The sequence below is a fragment of the Bremia lactucae genome, linkage group LG10 (assembly GCF_004359215.1).
Source record: "Bremia lactucae strain SF5 linkage group LG10, whole genome shotgun sequence".
Taxonomy (NCBI): domain Eukaryota; phylum Oomycota; class Peronosporomycetes; order Peronosporales; family Peronosporaceae; genus Bremia; species Bremia lactucae.
This window is the reverse complement of record NC_090619.1, coordinates 6,842,041-6,848,040: the sequence shown is the minus strand read 5'-3', so window position 1 is coordinate 6,848,040 and position 6,000 is coordinate 6,842,041.

Below are 6,000 nucleotides of genomic sequence, written 5' to 3'. Positions count from 1 at the left end.
ATGTTGAAAACTCTAGTTCTGATCCCGACTCAGAAAAGGGGGTGGAACGGCACGGACTCCGCTGAGTGACACTCGTTGCAATAACTATTCACTGAATGCTGAATGTATTGTAGGCATAGGGTCCCGCTAAGGTGACCACCATGGTTGATTGGTCGGTTCCTAAGATCCAAAAGGATTTTCGTTAGTGGTTAGGCCACGCCAACTACTTGCACAACTCTAGCGAGAATTACGCTGATATCGCAAGGCATTATCAAATCTCCTCAAAAAGGATACGGAAAATGTGCTGGACTAGCACTGAGAATGATCTTTTTAAAGCAATCAAGAATAGTCTTATCCATGCCCCGATTCTGCCACTACCAAAATCCAAATTGGCCTTTCAGTGTCGGCAATAACGCATTGTATTTTGCCATTGGCGGTGCTCTGTTTAAAAAAGATAATAGTGGGCGTCAACGTAATATGGGCTTGAATCTAGACAGCTTAAAGCTTCGGAAAGAGCTACCTATTTCATGACGAAGAGTTACTTGCAAATGAAGTATGCTCTTGTCAAATGCAGAATCCATCTGCTTCGCTCTAAGGCGTTTGTGGTATATACAGATTACGCGTCACTGCGCACTGCGACTAAGTCGCCCCATCTCTCACAGAGAATGGCCCGATGAAAATCCCTTTTCATTAAATACAACTTCAAGGTGAAATATAAGCCTGGCAAGCCGAATGCTTTGGCGGATGCGTTATCATGCAGGCCGGATAATGAGCTCTATCATTTAACTAGTTTAATGTCACCTATCACTGAATAATCTGTTCGGCTTACGCCAAGGATGAACAGTGTGTAGCTCTGCTACAAGTTATTAAGAGCACTGAGTTGGACGTTAAATTGTCGGCACGTTTTCCGTGCGAGGTTACATAAATTTTCTATCAGTAACGACCTGTTGCTTTATTGTACGGATGCTGCTGAAACTCCTGCATCTTCGTTCCTAATGATGAAGATTTAAAGAATCGAATACTCTCTGAGGCACATGATGCCGTTTTGGTTGTCATCCCGTTCGCACATGCGAAACTTGCCATTGATTTAAACCATCGGCTTATGCTGCTGGGCCACTTGCTAGTCTACCCATACCCAAAGGGTGTTGGGAGTCCGTTAGTATGGATTTTGTTTTCGGACTACCGAAAGGTTCGACCGGTAACTCCCGCAAGGTGGTATTTGTTGACCGATTGAGCAAAATGGCTAACTTAGGGGCTGAACCGGATACTTTTGATGGTAACGGTACAGCAAGGCTGCTCATCGATCACGTGTTCCGACAAAATATTTTGCCAGAAGCAATTGTCTCTGTTCGAGATCACCGTTTCACGGGTAAATTCTGGAAAGCGATTTTCCGAGTGCTTGGCACCAATCATGTTCACCGCGGACCATCCGGAGACCGATGGTCAAACTGAACGTATCGGTCGCGTCTGTTCGAGCCTCTACAGGCTATAATCCGTTCTATGTCAACAATCTGACCCACCCACGTGTTTCGTTAACGATACCACTACGTGGTTTGGGGGTTTGGTGGGGGAGAATTAGCCGATAGATTTGCTGATATCCGCACTGTTACCGTTCGGAAACAAATAAGAGAGTTTCTCGCGACGCGATTTAGTGTCTTAAGACATGTAAGGGATATGTTGGCTGATAGCCAAGACAAACAAAAAGAATAAGCATATGCTGCTTGATGCGCCTGGGAACCTTCAGTTTCCCGTGGAGAAACGTTTAAAGCGACGTCGTCGTAAGGGCCAAATACCCAGTATATGGTTAAGTGGCTGGTGTACCCCTTTTCTGAAAACTCTAAGGAGTTTGAGGTATATCTTCGGCAAGATTGCCGGTACGCTGTAGAAGTTTTTGAGCGTCAAGCACAAGGTTAAATTGCGTCAAACGACGCTTCTTACCACTAAAAGTGGGAATAGGTGAATCTATAGCCTCAGTGCGGCTTCGTATCCATGGTTCCACGGTCAATTGTAGCACTAAAATATTAGCTAGACCTTTCCTCGTTTTGTGGCATAAATGCCGAACATAAACTGGCCTTTGGCCTTGCGCTTGGCGAAACACCACGCCAACATGTTGCTCAGTTGAAGGAGTGGAGGCGTTTGTCCTCAAAGAAGGAAGGGCCGCATCCGAGGCGCAAAGCCATGGATGCGGCCCTTTCTTCTTTGAGCACAAACAAATTAGCCATTTCATAAAATTCGTATACAGATGCTACGTGTCCGAAAATTATGAATAACAGTATGCTTTATTATTCGTACGACGGTATTTCTAACCTCTTCTGAAACCTTTAATATTAAAAAATAAACAAAATAAACATTAAAATCGGTATTTTCGAAATGTAGTACACTTCTTAAATTTTTTTTATATCTCCAGGAATTTTCGAAATGTAGTATACTTCTTAAAAAATATATTATTAAATCTATCAAAATTAATGATTCTGTATAAACGTTTATGTCCACCGCCTCGATCTTGGCAATGCTGTCCAATTTGGACAGAGATGCCCTCCATTCAGCCATCGCCAAGTTCATGCGGGTCGCGGGAAGGAGCTCAAGTGCTACCAAGTGTAGGCGGGCACGTCGTAATGCGGCCACGCTCTACTTAGACTAACACGCTAGCATAGCGAGGATGCGGTTAGACCGCCTTCTCTCGCGTGCAGTGATGTAGTTGTGGTGGGCGCGTTAGCGACCTCATCCAACGCACTAAGTACTCTGGTTAAGTGTCGTCACGGGGGCGGTAATCCGGCTCCGCGTGCGAACTTATCAAGTAGGATAAGTTTTCAGACTGATTTATATTTAATCGTATTAAATATAAATACCTATTTTTACCGATCAAATCGTCATCTCTATTGATAGCACTTAATATGTATTGCGAGCGTATCTTTCTAGATACCGCGCGTAACGGATGACGCTAGTCGTCATCCCTTCTAATGTCAATGCACCCATGTGCATCACATACACAAGGGTTGGTCACAAATGTGAACCACACCCGAGTGTTGGGTCTAATTACTTTAATTTAGTAATTGACGATCCCCTTAAGAACACCAAGTGTACTTAACGGGGACTGTGTAACACAAGGGCAACTTTAGCCCGTTACAAATAGCGTCTTGGAAACATTTCATTTCATCTGCGAGCCGATATATATAGCATATGCACGCTCGTCGGGTAGGGATGCGCATCTACGTAGATAACTTCTAATCATTTAAAAAAAAAAATTGTATGAATTTTAAGTTAGCCAAGTTCGATTGGACGGCAGCGCACACGATTGCCCACTGGCTCTTATGTTGGAAGGGTGCGACTTTAGGGTTGCGTAACGACTGCTAACAATTGCTGAAGTGCGTTAATCGCGGAGATGCGGCTACAAGGCATAAATGGTGCAAGCATTGTCTGAGTGCACATGGAGTCGTAGGTAACAGATTGAAGAAGAAACAATTAATTTATTCAATATATCATTAGTTCTACTTCAACCTGGTCAAGCCTACATCAAAATAAAAGGTTATGAGCCCAACGATTCCACAAGACATCTCGCTGCACGCGCTGCTACCGATGCTGCCGACGTGATTTTAACTCAAGTCAGCGCAGGAGCAAGCGAGAGCGTGACACTCCTCGAGAGAGAGATAGTGGAGCCTCTGGAGATGAAAGCAACCGACTGGATAGACTAGAAGGACTCATTGGAAGTTTAATTCGCGATCTGGCGCAGGAACGAAATGATCGCACCAAGCAGACAAACGCTGAAGCAAAAGTCCAAACTTGACGCGCAGAAAGCGTATTTAGCCAGTTCCTGTTGGCTAGGGAAGGCAGAGCAAAGGCGGACTCAGTTGAAGAGGCGATAAGAATCGCACCTGCTAACCCCGCGTCGCCTTTAGTGGAACCGCATCATCGGGAACAGTCTCCTGACGATTTTTTCCGCCGATGCAAGGGTCACCGGCTGAACAAGAATTCCATCCACCCCAGAAATATGGATAGAAGATACCAACTGTCAAGGACATGAAATGCCAATTGAGCACTTTAGTGGAAAGGAAGAGTATCCGAAACTAGGACCGGGATTCAAGGAGTAGGGACTTTAATTCTTGGAAGGACTGGTTGCGGCACAACTCGTCAGTGGCGGTGACTGGCCTGAAGAGTTCAATTTAAGGACATTGAACGCTTACCTGGACGGTCCAGCTAGAAAATACTTTGATAAGATGAAGGCTGACTGGGCGGCAGAACCTTGCACAGTGGCAAACTTGATAAACAAGATGCTGGAGGTGTATATATTTATTTACTGTGGACAAAGCGACGAGATTACTGCAAGCCAGAAAGCCAAGAGACTGGACATGGGTTGATCAATACCAATATGTGATCGCGATAGCTGGAGCAGCAAATTATCCTGGTCGTTTTGTGCTAGAGTACATCTGTAAGGGGGCGGCACCAGAGCCGAGATGCGCGATGTTTACCCTCCTTAATAGACGTCGTGAAGATTACTTGAGATAGGCCTGGGAGCTAGCTGACTTCGCGAGCACGTTTGAGCATGTGTCAAACGTGGACAGTGGCAAAAGAAACTCTGCTAACGTCAAAAACTATGTTCACGGTGCTGTCAGGACCGTGGCAAATGTTATGGCATCCAGCAGCAAGAAGTGATGTTACTGCAATGGGATTTGTCATTAAAAGCGAGATTGTAAAAAGGTTGCTGACACTTCACTCGCGGCTTTCGCACTAAGTGTAGCCTGTGAAATGTGAAAATACACGTGGATCCTCGACAGCGGTGCAAGCCGGCATCTGACCATGCCCAGAGATGCTGGTCGACAAAAAGTCCTGTGGCAAATTATGCGAGGTGGCTGATGGACAGACGCCAAAGGTCAGCAAGGTGGGAAACGTGAAAATGCTGGTGCGAGTTAATGGAAAACAGCACAAATTTACAATCAGCAATGTTTATTTCGCGGAAGGTCTGGCGCACAACTTACTCTCGTACTGTGAGTTAAAGAAAAAAGAAGTTGTTTTGTCCTTCACCAAGGGTCAACGACATTTGAAGCAGGCATGCGACGACATATCTGTGTCCCAAGTCATGAAGAGCAACAATGTCCTGACGATTCATGCTGCGACTGTTTCCCAACCGATAGTCATGTGTGATGTGGTGTATGCTGCTGTGGAAACAAACGATAGAGAAGTTATAAGCGATGAAAAGATCAAGGGTACATTGTTATAATTGCATAAACGACTTAGGCACATCGCTTTGATACCGTTAAGAAGTTAGCGAAAGCTCACTCGTCGGAGATCGAACTGATCAATCGTAGCCATCCGAATTGCCTCACCTGTGCTCAAGGGAAGCAGGCGAAGAATTCCCAGTCTAAACAAGACTCTGGGGACAAAACACCTATCGACCGCATTGGCGGCGTCACTTGCAGTGACATTGAAGGACCTATGACGCCCACGGATCGAAACAAGAATCGCTACATGGTACACCGAGGAGAGGTCATTATTTGCTGAAACTCTCATCTCATTTCTTAATACTGCCGAATGTTCTTGGCAAAAACCAAAGATCAAGCTGCAAGAATGTTCGAGCATTTCTTTTGAGCGAACGTTTAATGCAAGATTCATGTGCTACGTCCCAATGGAGGTGGTGAGTACAAGTGTGTTGACATGCTCTGCAAGTCTACGAGGGTAAACGACAAGTGAGTGAAGCAGACAATCAAGCTTCAAATGGAAAAGCAGAACGAATGCATCGTACAATCTAAGCATCGCCAGGTGTTTGGTTTTCGCAAGTGGTCTGCCCTTACAGTTTTGGGGGGACGCGGTTCAATATGATACGTACGTTCTTAATAGAGTCCCTACCAGTCGAACGCGATGCGGTTGTCCCCACTAGAGGTTTTGACCGGTAAAATTTCCAGTGTGTCCGACATCATCGTGTTTGGTAGCCCATGTACTATCTATCGCAACTCCAGCAAGAAAGCTTGGGCATCTCGAGCCGAAGCCGGTATGATCATTGGCAAAGAAGATGTCTCCAGGGTAACA